Raw genomic sequence first — 24986 nt, forward strand, 5'->3', positions numbered from 1 at the left:
CAGGTGAGGATAACACATCCTATGACACGACGGTGTTAAAAAGAAAAAGTACTTTTGTGCCGCATTTGCCTGGCTACATTGATTGTTTTCAGAAAGCCTGTGAGCATGATTTATACCTTTTTTATAAGGGAGGGTCACATAAGCGTTTATATGTTAACTTGAATGCAGCACAGAAACAGGCATTAGAGTCTTTGAGTAATGATGTGAATTTGGTTTTCAGACCAGCTGATAAAGGGGGGGGGAATAGTAGCTATGGATACCATCTTTTACAATGATTTGATGGCTGATATGTTAAAGGATGATCTAGCCTATTCGGAAATAAGTAAAGTTGAGGTGAGCTCTATAGTAAGAAATGTGCACAATACGTTTTATGATCTTCTGATGACGAGATGCATTGATAAAGGTCTATATGACTATTTAATGATTGAAGCACCTTTAATTCCTCTTATTAAGGGTCTTCCCAAGATACATAAAGGGGTAGTTCCTCCTCCCCTACGACCTATTGTATCTGGGAAGCTATGGGTTACTGAACATGCGTCCCATTATGTGCAGTCGAGGTTAGGTCCCCTGATAGGTCTCATTCCCACTATTTTAAAGAATTCCTTTGAATTATTGAAGGACTTGAAAAATGTTGCTTTGCTTGATAGTTTAAGATCAGATACCCTGATGGTTACATTGGACATAAAAAACCTTTTTACTAGCATTCCAAATGAGTTTGGAGTGGATGCAGTTAGAGATTGCCTAGTTGAACTGAGTGATCTAGACAATACAGACCAGCTGACTATCTGTTCTCTCTTAGATTTAATCTTGAACAATAATGTCTTCTTATTCCAAGATAGGATGTTTAGGCAAACATGGGGGGTGGCAATGGGCACCCCCTGTGCCAATGCCTATGCCAATCTGGCTGTATATGCATGGGAGAAGACATTTATTTTCAATGATTTGAGATTTAGGGCTAATGTTACCCTATACAGACGTTTTGTCGATGACATCCTTCTTTTTTGGAATGGAGGCATTGAATCCCTGAATGAATTTGTGGATTACATGAGTTCGACTACGACCTTTCTGGATTTCACTCATGAATATTCATTTACTGAGGTTAATTATCTTGACATCACAATCTATAAGAATGCCTTGAATGAAATTACTACCTCCCTATATAGGAAACCATGTTGGAGGAATGGCATACTCCACTATGGAAGTATGCATCCTAGGTATGTTTTCCCCAACGTGGTTAAGAATCAAATGTCGAGAATAAAGAAACTCTGTAATATTGATAGTGACAAGGAGTGGCTTCTGGATTTTCAGGCCAAATGTTTTTTAGATAGGGGATATCCCTCCCAGTTGGTGTTAGGGTATAGAAATGATACCATCTTGAATGATGAAAGATCCTCCAAGAGTGGGGTCTTAAATGGACATGTAGCCTATGGTGCTAGGACTAAAGCTGGGAACAAGGTTCATTTTGATATTAAATATACAAATGCCATAGGGTATATTAGAGATATTATCTCTAGAAATTGGAAACTACTTACTATGGATAATGAATTACTGAAAATAGTCGGAGAGAGACCAAGTTTTAGATATAATAAGTGTTATAATCTGAAAAGATTATTGTGCAGAGAGAATATCAAGATTAAATCCTTGGATATTAGAGCAAGTCTCAGACAGGGAACTTTTCCCTGTAAGAAATGTTGTATCTGCAAGTACATTTCAACTGAGCAGATTTTTGAACGTACTGAACTAGGTTTGTTGTTTGAACCCAACTTTTACGCAACATGTGACACAGTGAATGTCATTTATTTGGCTAATTGTGACAGCTGTGAGGCTTACTATGTGGGAATGACCACACGTAGACTCAAAGATCGAGTCTATAATCATGTCTATGACATAAGAAAAGCTAATGTCAGTAATGCCTTAGCCAAACATTGTCAAGTACATCCGACTCATGCCTTCAAGTTCAGAGTACTACAGATACAATATCCAAACAGGAGAGAAGGTGACTCCCTAGGGACCCTTGAATTAAGTGAGTTGAAATGGATTTTAATCCTTAGAGCCCACATAGAACCAGGGCTAAATACAGCTGTTAATATAAGGCCTGCACTTTTATAATTTTATCTTTCCTGGTTTTACACCTTCTTTCCATCTCCTTTTCCGTACCTTATTCCACACCTTTCTTTCCCCCTCCCTTCCCCCCCTTCCCTCCTTCTTTTCCTTCCCCTCTTCTTTTCTTTTCTTTTCTTTTCTCCTCTCCCTTTTCTCTCCTTTCCCTCCCCTCCTCCTTCCTTTCTCTCCTCCCCTTTTCTTTTCCCTCCTCCCTATTCCTTTTCCCCCTCCCTCCCACCCCCAACATCCCCCTCCCTCCCTCCTCTTCCCCTTTCCTTCCCTTCCTTCTTCTTTCGTTCCTTCTTACTTTTACCTTGGTTGTTATGGAGTTCACATCAATAAATAAATATATATATTACTTTTTAACACTTTTCAGAATGTTAGATTATTCCCTACTGGTTTAGGATATTGTCTTATCACATTAAATGCATTTATAAACAGTGTAAGAGGATAGCATGTTTATAGGAATGGGGGTTTTTACTACAATGGAAGTTTTAAGTATAGATATCTTTGTCATGTTATTTTTATTTTTATGTCTTGCTTATTTGCACTATGTATACTGAACTTGTATGGTTGCAAATGGTGCTAATGTCTTTTACTTTGCCTTATATGGGTATGGTTTCCTGCCTAATTAATTACCATACATAATTATTAATTTTACTGCTTAATTGCCTTGTTAAGTGGATAGTCTATTGTATATAAGGACAGGGACTAACCCTTTTTACTTGTAACCTGATGAAGCGCACGATTTATGTGCGTGAAAGCGCTTGTTCTTCCATTTTAATATCGTGGTGGTTCCAGTGTTTTTCAACCTCTGGGCATGCTCAGACACTTAGAATCGGCACAGTGCAGACATGCATACACTTGGGGCGACGGCATGGGAGGCAGAATGTAGACCGTCGTGTGTGTCCAGCCACACAACAGCAACCCGGCCATCGCGGTGTGCACTGTACTGTGTGTCCATCTACACAGCTGCTTACTGGGCATGCTCAGACACTTAGAATCAGCACAGTGCAGACATGCATACACTTGGGGCGACGGCATGGGAGGCAGAATGTGGACCGTCGTGTGTGTCCAGCCACACAACAGCAACCCGGCCATGCCACAGACACGGCAGTTGCGAAGGGGAAACAGGCATGCACCCAAGGTATCAATGCAGACGGGCGCGGTGTGCACTGTACTGTGTGTCCATCTACACAGCTGCTTACTGGGCATGCTCAGACACTTAGAATCAGCACAGTGCAGACATGCATACACTTGGGGCGACGGCATGGGAGGCAGAATGTGGACCATCGTGTGTGTCCACCCACACAACAGCGACCCGGCCATGCTCACACACGTAGTATGTGCTACGCGCCGTCCGGCATGCAGACGGAGTGCACACACCACAAGTCACGGCCAGGTAAACCCGTACACATGCGCAGGATGGACACACATGCAGTCACACGTACACACACAGATGACAGCACAGGCGCCACGGGTGCAGGCTGAACATGTACACACCATAGTGAACACTGTAGCTGCTATGCCAGCACCATGTCATCGGTGCAGCAGTATGCCTCACGGTCCAGAAACTGCATGTGACATATGTCCAGAAGACTATGTGGTGGTGTACGTCCGTCGTGCAGAGTACACATGTACTATCAATGATCCCACAGGTGTGATGTAGTCCACCCGTACTGGTATACATGGACAGGCGTGCTCCACACATGCCACGGGCCTGACACAGGTATGACACATGACTGCAGCTGTACCACAGTGAAACAATGTCCGGATATGTCACATATGTGATTTCCTGGCTGTGTGCATGGACTGCACGCAGGACACATACGAAGCCTGTGATGTACCACATGCATGACACAGGCGTACTCATTAATACACACACGAAGGGAAGGCGGACACATGTCTGTGGTATGCACCCCCTACAGGGTGTAGCGGTGTTCACAGGGACACATACCCTTGTACAGTTTGCCTGTGACAGCTGTGATACCAAACCACAGTCCATGTTCCATGTATGTTGACACACATGTCACAACATAGCAATGCATACACACATGGCAACAGGGGATACATGTGACATGTGTACTGTGCACGGTGCAGCCATGCAGGGGCAGTGTCTGGTGTCCGTAACACAGTTGCAACCCCCTCCCACATGCATACCCATCATGGGGGCCGTCATATGGTGGCATAGTAACAGCACGCATGGCAGTCTGTGTGTACACCATTTGTTTAAACACCTGTCCACATGCATGTGTGCAGGTGCTGGTCACAGGTGTGTCACACACCATCCTACCCTGCCATGAGCATACAGTCTGCTATGTTGCCTTTACATGACAGCGCTGCCATGATGCATACCCATCGGCCATGCGGGATCGACCATATGTCACATTGCCACTGTAACCCCTACCACCTCCCATGTGCAGATATTGGCACAGCTGCCAGATACAGTGGTAGTACGCAGGATGCACCACATACCGCTGCACGCCTGCACAAATCCCATGTAGCGGGTGTGGCATTCCTAGCACCAACATGTGTGCAGGAATGTGTGCCCATGTATGCCACAGATTGGGGGGACTATGTGCCACGTGCCACACATCACTGTACACCATGGTAGAGATCTGTACCTACCTCAGTGTGGGGTGCACCGATGTGGATGGTGTAGTACATGCAACACGTCATCTCTCCGTGTAGACATGTGTGGCCACCACCATGTCAGTGTGTCAACATGTGTGTATGTCTGCTGCCTGTTGAGAGGGTGTATGCAGATATCATGTTCTGACTGGACACTGACCACACAGGGTGACCATCCAGTAGTGGTGCTGCATTGTACAGCCCTGTCATTGCCATACCTGTGAGCCTTACTGGCCACCTGTGCAAGACCACCCCCTGTGACATGGCGTCGGTGCATTGTCTTGTGAGGGTGCCGACCACACAGACAGGTGTCCCCATCTGCACACAATGGTGTGTGTGCTATAGAGGTGTACGCCCCCGCGAATGCAGGAATATTCCTGTACCGGTACAGCATCCGACTGTCGAACACTGTGCACCACAGCTGACAGGTGACACCTGCGGTCAGTAGCCAGCACACTGCGTACGACACCTGCAGAATGTCACCATACCTGTACTGTGTCATGCCATGTATGTGATGTCTCTGTCCACCGTAGCCTGTGGCACCGACCACAGGCGTCAGGTGCAGTATATGTGTGGACATGTGCGTCATGTACCATGTAAGCAACGTTACACTGTATCCGGCTCCGTGCTCCGCAGGTTTATGTGTATGACCTCTCTTCTTGCAATCCCGACTGTCTGTTCTCTATATCACAAAAGCTCTGCACCTGCTCCCATAGTATTCCTACATAGATAAAGTACATGTATACTAACTGGAGTACTACACTGGCCTAGAATCCCCTTGTGTGCCCACTTCCCTATAGGTGCCTTCTGACCCGGTTACACAGCAAATGCATTCACATCCTCTGGCATGTCGAAGGGTCAATTGCTAGTGACCTCTCCTGTTCAGATGGTGAATCTGGGTGTCCTGGCCACTGTTACAGGTGCCTCATGGACACGGACAAGCCGCACCTCCCCCAATGAACATAATACATGTGACAGACGCAACTATATAGCCAGACAGGGGGCTGTGCTCTCTCAAACCATGACCGGCAAGACCACGCGGGAGGGGAAGGACACCATGCACACCACATACCCAGTGTCACATGTGACTATCGCAAATGCTAATCAAACACATGAACACACTAAGACATACCTGGAGGCACTGTAGGACATGTCACGAACCTAACGAGCCCTTTGAAGCAGACACACAAGCTACTGCCACCACAAGACATAGGACATGCAACACATAGTTCTCAACGTCAGTGTGCTAAACTGTCAGAGCCCCAAAGGCGACACACACACTGCCAGACACACCTGTAATGGGTGACACCACTGCCAGACACACTGACGTCCCACCCCCCAGACTGAACAAGGGAATGATCACAGTAGGCTGCCTGCCGGGCGCTGGAATACGCCACATAACACACGCACCCAGGTCACTCTGCAGCATGTACAGGTATGACGCGGCCATTGCCCATGCTGGTGTCAACGACTGGTGGCATACCCCCCTGGGATACATTACAGGAGACATAGAGGGCCACTCAGATTGTGTAGCCCAGGCCGGCATGTCCCCGACCCTGGGCAGTATCCCACCCTCATCAAGTATGATGCCACTATACTGGCTCAATGTGGTCACCCTTGATAATGTGCCTGGTTACCGGTGTCAGTCTGAGGGGATCCAGATTCCCCATACCTGGGATGACATGCTTGGCACGCCACGGCCCTTCGCATGGTATGGCTCGCAGCTGTCGCCCCTGGTCTTCAAGGGTTTGGCGAAGGCACCTGCCACCCCCACAGTGCTCACTGCAGGCACGGCTGGAATGATAAACCTACCACCCTACACTACAAACCTGGAGAACACACAGGATAATACTGCTCACTGCCAGTGGTCTACGGCCAAGCTGCACACCCTCAAATGCCCTCCTCACTATGGAGGACATCGATGTCAGTGCTGTGACTGAAACATTGATCAGGGCTGCTGAGAGCACCCCAGCACTATCGGGTCATACCCCATATAATGCGTTCAGGACCATAACCCAGACCTAACACAGAAGGAGGGGGAGTTTCCATTTCCATGAAGGATACACACACCTCCATGTTGGCAGAGATGCACGTAGCAGCGGGGAATATCCAGGTGCAATTAACCATGGTTAGGACTGCCCTACAGTTTGTTGCATGCTACAGACCACCCTCCCAAACCCAGGATACCTGCACAGCCTTCCTGAAGACACTGGTGAGTGTGAATGCTCTCACAACACCGTCATATTGGGTGACATCAACCACCCATACATAGACCGGGAACATTACCCAGGACACAACACCCTACGCCATAGGTCCCAGGTGTTCATACACCTGACTGCTGTGGAACAACCATGCACCATACCCACAAGGGGGGGACGTATACCAGTTCTGATCATCACACACGGGGATGATATGCTCCACACAGGATGTACATCCCTCAATGGTGATGTCAGACCATATAGTGACTCCACTGGTGATCCGCATCCTGCACCCAACACCGGCATGGGAGACCACAGTGACGACCTCTCCACAGCAAACCACACACGTCATACGACCAGTGTGGTACCCTACAAGGCCTCCATGCCAGTGGTAAACACAGGCCACACTGCTGAAACCCTTACAAATGCCTTCTATGAGCACCCCCAGGGATGTCTGCACCAAGCGATCCTGATAACATCAGGACCTTGTCCACCGAAGGCAGGCACATGGTCTGGTGGACCCCAGCCATTGACAAACTGTACAACAAGAGTTGGAGCTAATACATGACAGAGCAATATCAGTACCAGGGAAGGCATCACTGATTAATACCAGCGTTAACATACGATCACACATACAATCATCCAAGGCCGCTTGTGGGAGTGGTACTGCAAAGGACACATAAGACAACCATAGGGCCTTCCTTAGCTGTGGTAGGGACATGGGTGGGAGCACACAGTCATGCCCGGAATTACTCCAGAATGGTACGATGATCACTGAACCCACAGACATTGTCAACAAACCAGCGGACATGTTCCATGCATGCATCTACCCTCCCCCCCCCAAGAGGGGACGTATCCATCCCACCAGAGTCTAGCCTCCCAAACATCCCGTATGCCCAGGAGAGATCTGATATCTGTTAAGAGGTGAACACAGCACCAATGGGACCAGATGGTGTCCCTGGCTGTGTGCTACACAACCTCATTGAGGCCCTCGCCCCGCACATAAGGCCACTGTTTCATCTTAGGCTTACTACGGGCTAGGTCCCCTCTGGATGGCATATGGCAACTGTGGTCCCACTACACCAGGGTAGTGCTCTTATGGACTGTAGACATCCCTGCCCTATCAGCTTGACAAGCCTTGTCTGCAAAGCTGTGGGGAGGTCCATACTGGAGCCCATAAATACAGACAGTGGTGTACAGCCAATACCGGAACATACCCACATCGACTTAGTCAAGGGCAGATCCTGCCTCCCAAACCTGCTCGACCTGTCTGTAGGGGTCACTAAGGCCATTGATGGGGGTACGTCGGTTTGCACAGACTACCATGACCTGGCGGGAGCGTTCAAACAACACTCCACATGGGCATCATGGAAAGGCTCACCAGCGTACATGTGGAGACATATGTCACACGATGGTTTGCCAACTGGATGGAGGTCACACCACACAGGGTTTGTGTTCCTGGTGCCATGTCAGACTCCAAGCTGGTCTCGAGTGGTGGCCCACAGGGCTCAGTCCTGGGCCCCCTCCTGTTCGGCATTCAACCTTCCAATGTGCATGCAAACATAGGGGGATTGTGGCAGACAAAGGTATACAGATGACTGCACACCCATACCATACTCAACACCCCATCAGACACGGACATCCACCTGGGGTCTCATAGAAATGGATAACTGGTGCCAGAGCCATGGCCTGATGCTACATGCCAGGGAAGGTGTAGACCTACCCAGTGGGAAAGACATGTTCACCCCGACTTACCATGTAGGTGGTAATCCATTAAACATGGTGGACGTGTTCAGGGACATGGGTACCACACCTGTCGGTAACCTCTGTCGACATTCACATTGCCAATGTGGTTGGGAAGACATTCCACTGTGGCCACCTGGTCAGGAAGGGATTCACATCTGCATCAGGGGAGTTCATTGTACCCCTGTACTCTTCACACATCAGACCAATGATTGCGTATAACGCCACATCTGGGATGTACCTAACCTGACACCTGCAGCACTCGGAAGGACCACAAACGTTCAACAACACAGGGATAAAGGTGCTGAGACATGTGTCACATGCTCCCCGACCAAGGGGACTCCGGCTGTATACCTTCCCAGCACGTCTGCTCTGTGGTGATCTGTGCCTGACATACACGGCCATGTCCAACCTGGGTGACATGGACATGTTCCACCTCCTAGGCTCCAAGCAAACACGGGCACAGAAGCAAATGACAGAAACCTCAACACAGACATAAATAGGACGTGCTGGGGAGACAGGGTCATCGCCCAGAGAACCCCTACAACATGGAAAGGATTCCCAGCCCATGTGAAGCAGAGCCCCTGACTGACTTTGTCCAAGAGTAATCCTGACGTGTGGATGTGTGATCGTAGGTATGCGCCAGGCATCATCTCTGTGTCACTGCTGGACAGAGGGACAGCGGACCGATGGATGTGGTATCCTCATCCTAAGGGGTGGTGACAGCCACACACACTCTGGTTAGGCTTACACATGCCGTAGGGCACATAGCCTGGTATGTACCTATGCGCCTATGTACCTATGTAGGGGTCCATGCAGGTTGCGGGTACCTGTGTTATGCTGATATTGCCAGATGTGCCTGTGGGTACCCCACAGCTACACGTGGGGGACTGATAACAGTGCTCCCAGTAGGCACATGCAAGTACACCATATTTGGCATACAGGTTAACTGAACCAACATGGTGCTACACATGTAACCACCATGCATACCGTGTACACAGATCAATGTATACTGCACCTGCACTACATGGTATGTCTGCTGCATGATGTCAGTACACAACCCACGTCACATACGCACCTGTCACCTGTCATACACAACCACTGCAACATACACATCGCGCACTATGCGGACACAGGTATCACATACACCTCTCACTATCTTGTCCACCCTGTGCATCAGAATATGTTTGCATAACCGTGCACCGATGGTGTGGATCACGGTGCTGCGGCAGAGGCTTCATCATATGCACAGGGTGATGTGTGCCAGGGGCATAGGCTGTACCAATGGATGACATCATGTGTGTGTAAGGGCTTGTGCATTTACTGGGCATGACTGTGCAGAATGCATGTGGATGTGGTGGAGCCCTACAGTTGTGTCTGCTGTGTGTGGGTATGTGTGTACACAGTTCAGCCATCTGTGATGCCTGCACGGGGTATACTTGGCAGCCCCAGACTGTATAGTGCAGGTTGTACGGCTCACTGTGTCCGCCTGCGGCCATGTGACCCGTGCCTGCCTGGGGTCGCACGGGCACTACCGGGTGGAGGTATGGAGTGGCCACTCTCCGATGACACATGTCCGCTGGAACCGTGTCCACACTGGGACCATCCAGGGCACGTCCACGTGGCCTGCTGTGTCCTGGTGTGGTTGGTGTAGCACCAGCTGCACTGCTGCTGCTACCAGCACTGTGTGAGTGGGCATGAGAGGTGGCATGCACACGTCAACCTGCACTAGGTGGTGTTGCTGGCCTACAGCCACGTGTCCTACGCCTCACCCCTACCCAGGTGTTCCAGCACAGACAGCTCACGCTCGCGGATTGACATGCCTCGGTCGAGGATTCCAACCATCTCACCTAATCTCCTATCCAGAACATCGGCAAGCTGCTGTTGAGCATTCACCAATGACTGGATGTTCTCATTTAAGGAACGGATTGCGGCCCTCTGCAGCCTCTGCCCTTCTTGGTTCTGCCATTCGGCACGTGCCTGTGCCACCATTACAGTCTGAAACATGCGTCTGGTGATACCAGCTGCTGCACCCTGTATGGCAGGTGCATGTCTACCAGTGCTCCTCCCATGAGCAGCACCAGCCACATGCCTGTGTGGCACATCACCAGTCATTACACTAGCAACATGGTGTGTACCCGCACCTTCTGTAGCCACCACACATTCCTGCTCGGTGCCAACAGACGCTGACTGTCCTTCCTCTATGGGCAACGGTGATGTGGTATGTGTCGGCATCTGAACCGTGTGCGGAGATGAAGGGGACATAGGTGGGATGTTAACCAATAGCACAGCTTCTGCCCGTGACGACCCTGCCTGTGCCTCATGCACATGGTCATCACCGCTAGTATCTGTATGGACACTAGCATCAGATGGACCGCAGGAGGGGAATGCACCTACAGCACCTGTGAATACAAAGACATACTGTAAGTTACATTACACACACGCAGACACACACACACACACACACACACACACACACGCAGACACACACACAGACACACACACATGCAGGCACACACACGCTGACATACACACGCAGACACACACACATGCAGACACATCATGCATGTGATATTGCAGGTGGCATGCAGCATTCCCACACCACAGCTCAGTGAATGCAGCCCAGACATTAATAGTGGTAGTATGCATACTGCCCTGGGGTGCAGACTACATCAAGCAGGTGTCTTTCAGTAGGCTTGCAGTACACACATTCATGGTAGTTTGCATGCATCACCGTGATACACCGTGTGGCCACGGGCAGGTTAACAGTACACATGGCTGGCGTCACTATGTCATGTACACTGCAAACATGTGCGGTAACATGTGGACATGTGACAATGGTGTCCCACCACATGCACCAAATCAAACCGGATGTCACAGTGCAGTGTTATGTGTACAGGCTACAGATAGAATGCATGTGTAACAAGGATGTCTGTGCAGGTGTGGTTGGTGTGAGCTGTGTACATAGCTGTACAGTGGGGAGTACGGGCACTGTGCCACTGCATGGCAGCAAGGCACAGGTATGTTTCTGTGCGATGCGTAACCTGGACGCATTGCATTGCCATGTCTGCAACACAGTCATGCTGTTCCACAGTACATATATGGTAGACATTGGTGGCACCTCCATTGGCTGCAGACAGGCATTTTGTTTGTCTGGTGTACCACATCAGATGTACAGGGGGTCCACTACAGCTATGATCGCACTATGTGTGGACAGGGTGCAACGGTGACTACCCACTGCGGATGTACTGTGTGGCAACATGCCTGTGGGTATCACCCATGGCCATGTTTGACTGGTTCATGGATAATTGTGTGCGATGGGCATCGTGTACACATCCCTGTGGTGGCCCATGTGACATACACCCATACTAGTCTGAGGTGTCACATTCCCAAAGGCTATGCAGACATTGTGGATGTCTATGTTGTGTGTAGGTCATGTCATGGTGTGACAATGTTGCTGACAGACCACGACGTGCATGGGACATGTCATGTGCCATGTCACAACGTGTGCACACAATGCAGGGGCATAGGTCACAGTGGTAACACCTGTGTGCTGGCCAGATCACAACTCACTATGTGGTACTGTGTGCGTACCGCAAAGGCATACCGATGCATACTACACATGCAGCCATTGTAGAACACCTCCACCATTGTATGCATAGCTGACTGCACATATCACACCGATGGGTTATGTGGTGTCATGCCGGTCTATACTAACGGTTGTATCTACTGTACATGGCTGGCGTGTGTGTCGGGTGGTGCAACCTGTATACCGTGACTGGAGCAGACCCAGGTGTGCATGTCATACATGGACACATGGGGAATATCTATACACTGTAACATGCCTATTACTAGCAACAGTCTCACCTGCGACGGACCCATGTCAGTGCGACACGCCAGAGGTACCTGTATAGGGGCGACACAACAGTATACACATTATCCATTACTGTCGCCACAGTAAGCACTGTGCATGTCACATCATGTACCTGTGTGTTAGCATGTGTTATGCACATGTCTGCAAACACAACGTAGCATACTGTAGTATGCAGCTTGTGTGGCCATATACCTGGCATGTGTTGGTACATTATGTGGTGTACTATGACACCCACACCTACGTCAGTTATCATACAGACATGCAAGACTGACTTACCAGGCAGCTCCAGGCTCGTTGGTTGGGAGACACCCACCTCCACGATGGCAGTGAGTGTTTCTGCATGTTGTTCCCTGGGTGTCCCCAGATGGCCAGGAGCTCCTCCATGTGTGTGAGTGGGGGCTGGGTTGGTGGCCCACCACCTGTCCCACCTTGTTGTCTGGCGATTGCGGCGGCACGCTGTTTCGCTTGCCGAATTAGGTCTGTGCAGTGTCGGCGGATCTGCTGGTAGGTGCGGTTGTTGCCGCCCACGTTGTTCACCCTCCTGCGCATATCCTGCCACACGTCGTCCCGCTGCTGTGCTTGTTGTGGCACATGGCTGAATAGTATATCGTAGTTGTCGTGGAGCAACGGTATAATCATGTCATCCTCCTGGCGGCTGAAGGCTGGCAGCCGGGAACGTGGCATTATCTGTAAGACATAATGATGTTGACAGGTCACATTTACACTGCTGTACTGGCATACTGCTGGACATACGTTGCTATGACATGTACAACATCTGCACAGTAATCTCTGCGATGCATCATGGCAGTGACACAGCTGACGTGTTGCCGTCACACCATTAAGCAGTGGGTTTCATATCATATCTGTGTGTCAACTCATCACACTGTACACACACCATGTTGATGGTAGCCTGCTGTGGACATGTGTACCTACCTGCACCTGTGTCCATATCAGTTGGCATGTGTCCCCATGTGACAACAGTTCTACTGTTCACCTGGATGCTGTGTATATGTCACTAGGCATCACGTACGCGGCCATTATGAACGTCAGCGGTGGCACTGCACACATACACATGGACACATGTACATGCATGTGTTGTGCCATATACATCTACACAGCACTGTACGGGTGTTGGCCAACCTGCCACAGCTCACCTGTGTTGCACATGTGATACACATGGGACAATGTGTAACCATGTGACATTAGCAGGAAAGGTCATGCATAGCATGTGCGCACGCACATTGTCCACAGCAACACACAGCACCTGTAACACCACAGGGTGCATCACTGCCACATTACTGCTGTGGACGGTTGATAGTGAAAGTGCCATTTGTCCATCGCACCATGTAGGACTGTGATAGCACGTGCAGCCTTGCTGGGAAGGGCTGCATGGTATGGCAGGGTATGTCACATACATGGCACTGGGATGTGACCCACCTGGGGGGGTACTGATATTGGCAGGGTGGCTGTCCATTCCATATGTCATTGCTATGTGTATATGGACATTACACATGTCTATCATCATGGTGTGGACACTGGCCTTCTGCAAGGTAGGCTGCATGCTGCTTGGTGGGGGTGTGTCTGGTGCATGCAGGTATCGCACATCCATGCATACACATTAACCCTGACAGGTGCTATGTGCTGCGATATTGTTCAACACAGTGCTGTATGTGCCCACACACTGCTATCCCGTGCACATGGATGGTTGCCTGGCCTGACATGGGTATCACATATGTCTACATCCAGTGCCTGCTGCCACCCCCATGTCAGCTGGTGCACCGCACAGCGCCATCCCTCACACGGGGAGCGTGGTGTTGGGCACAGCATAGGTATCCATGTATGGGGACAGGGTTGGTCGCATAGCAGGGGCATTGATGGTATTGTCGATTGGACCATACACGTATGACGCACACCTCACACATACAGCCCATTCAGTATGTTGTTTGCAACACTGACACAGCTATACTGCTAGGCCGGGGACATTCCCAGACGTACATACACAGATGCGTGCACATCTGTCTGTGGCATGGGCTAAAATATTGGTGTGGTTTGGCACATAACGTGTTTGAGTGTGGCTGGCGCAGACCTACTGTGCACATGTCTACACAGTAAGCCTGTTCTACAGTAGCCAGTGGTGATGTGCTGTGCACATATCAAATCTGCACATTGTGTTGGTGTCTGTCTGTCCACGGGCCAGTGGTGGGACACACAGGGGTATTGGTGAACATATATGCATGCCACCCTGTACTGCTGTACTGCTAGCTTCTCGGGTGCTAATGTGTCATAGACATGCACACCTTACCCGAACAGGTGGTAGTGGGTTGCCACCCGTACCCATCTCCTCTTGTGGTTGCTATCATCCAACACCCTTTTTGTATTGTATGTTCAGGCTATGCACCTGTGTGGGGCATGTGGGCATGCAATGCAGTACTGCATATCTTTGCACCCATTGCAGAACATGTCACACAGGTACACTGGCAGCCATACACTTCACAGCTTGATGATGGCACAACACGTGTTGTACACACGTAACACATATCCTAAGGGACATGGTCATATGTACAGGCATGTCCAACAGTCACGTACCACTGCTACCCCTACATGACGGATATGCAGGACATGTGGCGGTACAGCAACTGTCACATGTACACGTGCAATGCCCCCCTACCTACATGGCGTGGTACTGCCTGTGGGGCATATGCATCTGCATCCATGCTATGGCCATAGATGACAGTTGTACATCGATATGTGCAACATACCTCATTTGGTGTTCTCATGGGTGCATGTTCAACATGGCTCTGCATTGTTTGTGTCTGTCACACAGTCATTGTTGTACATGGTTTACATGCCAGCCATGGCGTACTGTGTGTGATTCCAGGTACTTCATTGGGATACTAGCATTGTACATTATCACGGCGTATTCCAGCCATCACATAGCCGTCCTAGCTGACACTGTTATCCAGCCAGTAGGAGGTGTTCCGCCATCTGCACATACGTCACACAGTATGAGGGCGGCTGACACCCACTCTGGGGACAGGGTTCTGACCGCTGTGGATGTGTGTGATGCTGTCAACGACCATGACTGCACCTGATGGTCACATCTGGATGGGTAACATTCACAACACACACCTACCTTCATGTAGCAACACATCATCCACAACAATGGACATTTCTGCCAGAACAATGTGTGCAGTATGTCTGTATAACCACTGCAGGCACCACTGGTGGCCCCCAGCATGGCAGCCAACAGCACCAGTGTATATCCCGTGTAACCATGGGTTACACCATTCACAACACACCTGTCTCAGATGACCCTGTTGTGGATCACAGTGCAGTTCCACACATCATGTTACACTATACATCATGCACTGATATGTTGCGGACGTGAACGGCTGTGCAACTCAACATATGCACACATGACACATCACCTGGTACAACATGTCTGTCTTACCACACATTATTGTGACCACCCTGTGATGGCATTGTACAGGCTATGTGGACTGGGACATGTGATGGCTCACCGGTATATTCACCCTCCGGGTGTGTGTCTAGCCAAGTGTACACTAGGCAGTGGTCTGAACACAGGGATGCTGTACATTGGCCCACTCTGTCACTGCGACTGTTGACTATGCTCATACTGTACTTATACAGGCATGTGGTATCTGACCACTATAACAGTCCTGGTCGACCACACTACTGTGGCACACATGACCTGCGGACATCTGCCTGGGGTGTGGAGCCCACATGTACATCTTCACATGCTATACTGCCTCTGCGGCGGTGTCACATGTCTGTCTCCAGCAGGGCTGTAACAGGCAGGCACGGCATGCGGTAATGTGTGACAATGCTTGCACCTTCCACTGTGCTGCACACAAGCAAGGCACACACACTAGTGCATGCCTCACATTTATCTGCAGTGCCTGGGACCTCCCTCCATGCTCTGCACAGCACACCTGCAGGTACAGATTGTACACGGATCAAACCTCCCAGGCACATACCTGGACTGCAACACACACAGGTGAGGGGATCCCACATCACACAATGTTTTGCACACATACTGTATATTTGCCGAACACAATGCATCGTAGGTGCTCCATGTTTGGATACCCATGTTTGTGACCGCTAGACACATTGTAACACGCAACAGGGATTACACTGTACACCACAGGTTACATGCTGGCTGTGTTGTCATACTGTACATTGGACCTCAGACAGCTGCTACTGCCATGTGCTGACAGCAACCCACACTTCCCTAGAATGGACTCCCATGTACCCACACATGCTTGGCCATGCACTCCACCTAGCTGGGTGACACATTACACAACACATACCATACCTACACTACCCTCAGCATGCACGATACCTCCATGTGTCTGGTGTGTTAAACCTGGGGATATCCCCCCTCTGGTAGATGAACATATATGCTTCACGGCCCTGCTAGTCACACCCTGGACATACACCCATCGCAGCATACATGGTACATGTGCTCTACAGCCGGTACTACTGACGTCTGCTGACGGGGGTTGTTAATGGCACGGCACCCCGGCAGATGGACAGTGTACATGACTATGCTGACACATATCACAGTGCACTTCCGTAACATGTACGCAATGGTAGGGACCATGCTATTCCACACAGAGACATGGCGGTACTGGCCTTTTCACAGACGCCATGGTGGTGGTCATGTTCCATGCACATCTGCTGTATGGGCACATGTGCAGGCTGTTGCACGGTGGGTATATTCACATGTGTGGGGTGCATCACTTGACAGCCATGGTGGGTCCTCGTGGTCCATCACATGCTCCAAGGCTAGCTACCTACACATGACTGCCGCACATTGCAGTGTGGGCCCTCAGGCAGTGTGGTGGTATGTCTGTGTTGTTTGGCTACATCCACATTCGATGTCACGTACAACAGTAACCCAGGCATTGCTGACTAAGATAATGTTGGCAACATGCCAGGCAATGGTGTACCTACCAACAATACACACTCTCACTCACTACAGGGTTGCAATCCATACATGGACATCGTAGTGTCCCTGTGGATACATACATGGTACTGCCATGCACACGTTATGTCCTAAGACACTGTCCCAATGTCACCTTCCGATCTCCCTAGCTGTTATGTCCCGCCAACCTGTTTGGTATGTGTCTCCACACCAGCCCGCTGAATTAACTGCTAGCCTGTTGTCAGACATTGTGTACCTTGACCGTCACACTGCCGCATCTATCGCACTACACGTGGGTGGTACTGCATTGCACGTGTGGGACTGCATTCGTACACCCATGACTGGACCATTCAGTATGGCACTGGGGCACGTCCTCACAAACGTGCTTCACACACTCATTGATGACCTCCATGCCTTTACTGGCACCCTTGTTGGGCTTCTGTGTGCCACAGCACGCCACATACACATGCTGGCCACCTGTCATACCATTGCATGGGTGGTTGGTGTGGTACAGAGGGCAACAGATCAGACATTGTCCCCACATTGCCCTTCCGCACCATTCCACATTCTGGTATTGGCAATGTACACATCCACCGTCACATCATACCCTGTGTCTCAGGATGTTAGGCTATATGACTCCTGGACAGGACACACAGTGGTGCAAGCATATCATGCTACCTACTACATGTCAGGTACATGTGGCATTACACAGTTCTCAGTCATGGGGCCCCTCATGTTCACTATTTGCTTACATACACAACATGCTGTCACAGAGTACTGTCCATGCCTAGATATTCCACATCTACATACCTGGCACCATTGTAGCTCCACCAGCTCATACTGATAACAACCGTACGGGTGTCGGTGTGGCAGATACATCATGTGGGTGTCATTGCATCAGGATGCATCACACATGGTGCATGCACATCACATTTGCATAGCAACAGTCATCCACTGAGTATCACATGGATACTGTCCCCATACATGCATATCACATTGTACATGGTTGCTGTACACACATGCCCCACATGGTGCTGTGGTTGCCTTATTCCACTGTGGCATGGGTACACATCTGCAGGGCCACACATATCTGTACTGTGTGTGTTGCTAGTACATAGGTAGCCATTGTACCTGTGGCATACACACATCTACACATGGGCAGGGTTACAATAACACATTCGTGGTGTACCTTCCACAATGGCTACGACTTTACATGGCACGGCATTATCATGCCATGATGTGTACCAGGCTCAGACAGTTTACATATGCGGCTGACAGACGGGTAAGACATCTGTACACATCTGCATACCACATACAAAGGGGTGTAATCTACTCTGACATGGACCATGTCCTCCGCATTACTGATGCATGTAGTACTCATACATGGCAACTGCAGTGGGCGGGGTGAATGGAGCACTCATGCATATGTGCACACATGCCACATTGCATGGCCTGGGCTTCCGTGTTACTTCCGCAGACACAACACACACCATGCTGTGGAACATAGGTTCTGTGCACATCCCACAGGGACACACTGTGGCACTGTTCATGTGATAGCTCCCTTGCTGTTTGAGTGACACGTAGTCATGGTACCACCACAGCAGCAGTACTGTGTAGACATGCAGTTGACACCCACCTCTGCTGTTCAGTGGACACTACCATGGGGAGGTGACACTACTGTGTACACTGCACATGTGTTTATGCATGGACCTGCCGCACTTCATTGTTGCACACATTGCACCTGCTACAGATCGTTTGGCCATGGTTACTTGGTGTTCCTTCCATTTCGAATGGCTATTATGCTACTACTCTGTCCCATATGTACAGGCCATACGTATCCTGTTATTGTACATACCAATAGGCCATAACTCCATTATGCATGATATGCCTGTGATACTGTGTATGATGTCTGTCATACCCACCATGACAGCTTTACATTACACATAGTTGACATAGTATCCCCTACTGCGAGGCATACGTGCATGTCGTGTGCACATTACGTATGACATCGATGGTATATGCCCATACACATGTGTGCTGTGACAGTATACATACATGTCCTATCCCCTGCTGTGGCACTTCCTTGTTGGACATCCACTGCCAGCATCGGCGTGGGGTGTGGCATTGTTCTGTGTTATGCCCCCCTGTGGTAGCCCTTGTGTTATCCCGGCTGTGTACATGATGTCCCACTGCTGTGCACATGGTGTCCACAGTCGTTGGTATGCTCAGCGGGATAGCACTACATAACCACCTTTCACCACGCTCTGCATTATGGACAAGTATCCTTACTTACAAACACCGTTCACATACAGTGCAGCTTCGTCATACACATCATGCGTTACACACCAGTACATATCGTGGGTTCTACATACCTTTACTGTGTTTCCTTCTGTTTTTCATTGTGTGTCTCGCTATTGCGTTGTCTCACTCTATCCGTTTTTGAGTTGTAGTTCGGTATGAGCATACGGTTTGAATATCCTAGGAGTCATCCTTATATCCGTCGTCACCTGCGACATGTGGGTTCATCACACCAATAGCTGTTCCTCGGTGTGTACTTGTGCGCATATCACCTGTGCATCTACTCCATTTGTACATTACGCGTCGTAACTAGGGCATGGTTGCATTCCTCGCCTGGGCGTTGGTTATTTGCACTGCCTTCGTGGAGATGGTCTGTATTGTGTTATGTTATGTGCAACTGCAGCCACTATGTGTGGCGTCAGGTACATTTCGCAGTGGTGTTAGCCATGGATTGTGTGTGTTGGGTATGGTATTATGTTCGACATGTGGGTGTCCCTGTCCTGGCAGCGTCTGTTGATGGCGTTTTGCATTCGGATGTGTAACATAGCTGTTGTATTCCTTTAAACAACGGATGCAGGTATGCATCCGCTGCTGATAGTGTTTCCCACGCGAGATGTTGCAGTTATGCAGCTGTCATTGACTGCCTGTATGTTTGTGCTGCTATTACGGCTTGTATCCCTTTGATATGTGCGATGGGGAATATCGGAGGTTGTGGGTGACGGATACGGGTTGTGGGCCTTGCATTTCTACATACATGGTATGCTTGTGTGTGTGCTCCATCCCTGCCTGGGGAGTTGGCAGTTACCTGTCTGTTGTTCTGGGAGTGTAGGTTGTGTTGATGTCGTGTGGTGTCGGTATCGACTGCGTGTGTGCTTCCTGCATGTATTCCTCCATCACATCGGTAGTATATCTGCGGTTGTTCGTACGTGACGACTATCCCTTGGCATTTTGTCCCGGATATTTACAGTCATTGTGGTCCTGTACTTGGGACGGCCTGTATGCTAGTGGTTGCCACCTATTCGGGTGGCGATTGCTTGTTTGACACTTGTAGAACACACAGCAGTGTTTACGGGCCGATACGTAGCCACGATCAGTACCGGGGTAGCACATGCGTATTTCCGTGGTACATAACTATTGCTGTGTAACGTTGCCGACGTTTAACATATCGGTGTCATACATACAGTCATGATTTGTACATACGTCCTTTGCATTTCATGTTGGCTATATTCCTGTGGTACATTCTGGGACATTTTCACTTTGCATCGTTATACATCGCCACACGCCTAGCCAGGGAGGGGCTCTCAGTACTACTTTGGGAGTACTGCTGTACATACGCCTGTGGTTCCTATACTGTATGCCTACACATGGTGTTCCACTCCGCCTGTCACATGGCACCAACATACACATTTTACAGTGGCACACACATTACACTCGCACAGCGAAACACATGACACCCTCACCGCACACATACACATACTGCGGCAGTCACAGAGACGGTTGCACACAGTACCTGCATGGCCTGAATCACCAGCGGCGGTGTCTACCTCCACCCTCATATCCTCATAGTATTACCCGCACATGTACTGTTACTGTACCGTGGCCTGGCGATCATCCCGACTCGTGATTATGCATTTCGGTAGGTTGACCTTTCCATGGGTGGTGGTTTCCTGTTCTGTCAACCCTCCCGGATACTCAGGTTGTTGTTCACTATGTTTACTATGTACAGATATCGCGTGTTACTTCTCTGTCACCTTACATCCCTCTGATTCCCTGTCTTACCTGTTGTACTTATATGTATATGTGTACATATATTTCTATGTGTGTAATTATATCTATCTCCATATCTGTATATGCACATATGTACATGTCTATATGTATACACCTTGCGGCGAACGTGGCAGCATACAGCAACGCCGTCTGCTGTAGGTCCCGTGTACGGTTAAGGTGTTGGCGTTACATGCTCCGCTGGCTGTTGGGTGTGCAGTGTTTGGGTGCTGCCTATGTTGAGTCACACATGGGACCACCCATACGGTACACTTTACGGGTGGTCATGTTTGTGTGCCGTCCATTTCACTGTGTGTGCAGGTAGGGAGGTGTCAGTCCATGGGGCCTACGCTGTCAGAGTATGTGCTATACGTTCCCTCTTTCCCAGGGCATAGGCATATTGGGTGCGCCTCCTGCCTACTGGGGCTGGCACAGTGTGTTCATGGCCCTGAACCCTCTGTGCCTGTGCTGGCCTTGGCAGTTGTGGTGGGCTTTGTGGCCCTTCACCATTATGTCCCTGCAGCTGCTTCCGCAGGATCATATTATGTAGCATGGCACATACTATGAATATGTGGGCACATGTGCCTGGAGAGTACTGCAGGGCACCACCGGATGTATCCAAGCACCGAACTGTGATTTCAGCATCCCAAACACACGCTCTATGATTATTCTGGTTTGTGCGTGTGCCTCATTATGGCGTTCTTGCATGTATGTGTGTGCATTTCTGATGGGAGTCATCATCCACAGCTCCAGTGCATAGCCAGCATCCCCCACAAGGTGGCCTTGTGTGTCGTTTCCCCCTGGCGAATACCTGATACAGCTGTGTGGCATGCCAGATATGGGAGTCGTGGTAGCTTCCAGGGCTGCCAGCACACACATCCATGATAATGCCCTGTGCATTGCACACGACCTGGCAATTGATGGGGGGGAATCCCTTGCGGTTTATGTAGCATCTACCCTGCTCCCCAGGTGGTGACTTGATTTGTATGTGCGTACAGTCTATCGCACCCAGTACCTCCGGGTATTGTGCCACACGGTGGAAGTGGTGCATATTGCTAGCCAACTCCTCCTGAGATCTGGGGAAGTATATATGCTCATTGGCATGTCGTAACATAGCATCCAGAAACTGGTGTAGTACCCTGGATGCTGATGCCTGTGAGATGCCCATTATATCCCCGGTTGGCCTTTGAAAGGAACCTGTAGCCAGTATTCGCAAGCTTACACATACCTTTGTGTCCACTGGGATGGGCTCCCCTCTGTTGTTTCTTGTTCTCAGGCGTGGCCGGCACAGCTCTGCTATTTGCTGTAATGTGTCCCTGTCCACCCTGCAACGCTCTACTATCTCCAGGTCTTGTAGCCCCTGGTAGGTTACCCTTGGTCTGAACACTCTCCTTCTCCTCTGAGGCCTGCGGTAATTGTCGGCACCCTCCTCCGCAACTCCATCTGCCTCTAACACATGCTGATGTATCACGGCCACGGCGGCACCCAACATATACATTTTAAAAGTTCCCTGTGTGTTTACACCTAGAGTGCGGCATTTGGGAATACACGGCTGTGTGTTGTGTGCATTCACACTTTATATTGTTGTGCTGTACACCCGGTGATGTCATAGGGTGTGTCTGTGCGGCCGTAACTGTGGATTATCTTCCATGTTTTACTGTTGGCACTGCAACGCTGTTGCCTTTAGTGTTGCATTACACTTGCCTGCATTGGTTTAGCTTTCGACCTTACCTTACTGTTTCTGCACGTTGCGCCTACTATTTCCTGGCTTGCATCCTGCAGAGCCCTGTCATGTGTAGTTTCTGGGACATGGCATATCGTGCGTTTTGTCTGCCGCCGCCGTTATGCTACCTCTCTACTTGGCTGTGCTGTGTCTGTTCTTCACTCTTTGCATTCTGCTATCTCCCCTACTTTCTTTACATTCATATGCCTCCCCTATCCCGTTTTGTGGGTTTCTGCATGCAGAGTTGTCAGCTGCCGCCAATTGGCCTTCGTGGGTTGATTGGTGTTGATTGCTCATTACTACTCCAATTACACTGCTTCCGCATTTCCTCATATTCTCTGCATCACCTTCCTGTACCCGTTGTTGTTGACGGGGCGGGCGTCACATGACTGGGTTAGGGGAATGTAGTCATCCTCGTGCACATGCATCTCTGCGCGCATTGTGTGCTCTCAGCTCAACTATTTCCCCACATGCCGGTCCTGCTGCTGTGATGTGCAATGTACAGCCCATGTTTGCTGGGTCCAATGTGCTTCCTCCTACAGTGGCACACCCCTCTGCAGTTGACATGTATTCCCTCTGAGCCACTCCTAGGTGTATTACCGCTGCACCGTTTGGTGCAGCCTTACGCCAGCGGGGGTTTTGCGATTCAGTATTATCTGCCTCATTTGCATGGCATTGACTACTAATTCATAGTTACGGCGCCGAACACTGCCGCGACTCCTTGGCAACCCTTGCGCCGTGGATGTGGCTTTCCATGCATACCATGGTGTATTGTGGCTGTGAAGCTGATGTGTATTACACTGCTCTTTTATGACATTATCATATTATTTCAATGTTTAGCACCTTCCGCGGACATGTCCTGGGGTTCTGCTGTGGTTTCTGCGGACATACCATTTATGTCATTATTTACATTTTGTGCATGTTTTCTTTTGACATTCTCGGTGTCTTTCGCCATTGGCATGTAGCAACAGTGTGATACCTGACGTTGACAGCCTTCCGTTACTCCTATGTCATGTTTGTATATATGTAAACCGTTTTTTTTTTGGTTTACATTGCCGTGCCCTTATGCTACGCCTGTGCCACTTCGTGGATCGCTATATGCCTTCATTTGCATGGTGCAACACCGCACATGGGGTGTTTAACATACCTACGCCAGAGGCAGCGCAACTCAGGTGCACGCCAGTAGTGCACGTGGAATTGGATCGTAGTTGAATCGCTCGGCGGCCATATCTGGCGCTGTAGCACCTACGCTATGCGTGCGCCTGGCGCAAGGTTCATGAATCCTGGGGTGTATTCCATATTATAGCCATCATGTTACAAAATACCAACTCTACTAACAGTGTTGATTGATTTTGTCAATATTAGATAACCCAGAAGAGCAACCCAAACAAAATTTAACTGCAAGTACATTAAAGCAGCAAATATCTAACATTCAATAGATATTAAGGAGTGACAGAACTTTGGACATTTGTAAAACAAGTCATCACAATATTGCTATTATGCCTTCTTTGTTATCCCAAATCATTTTATTTGTGATTTATGTTACCAATAGGAAGGCCAAAATCTACAAACTGATATTAATCAGTTTCAGTAGAAAATACCACCTATAATTTGTGGTATCCCAAGAGGGAATAGACAAAAATGAATTGAAGCAGAATTGTGTAGAAATGTGTAAGTATAGGCATTGCATGTTAGTTCTACATA

Source organism: Protopterus annectens, chromosome 4.part0, assembly GCF_019279795.1.
Source record: "Protopterus annectens isolate FY-2018-M chromosome 4.part0, PAN1.0, whole genome shotgun sequence".
In the NCBI taxonomy this organism is placed as follows: Eukaryota; Metazoa; Chordata; order Ceratodontiformes; family Protopteridae; genus Protopterus; species Protopterus annectens.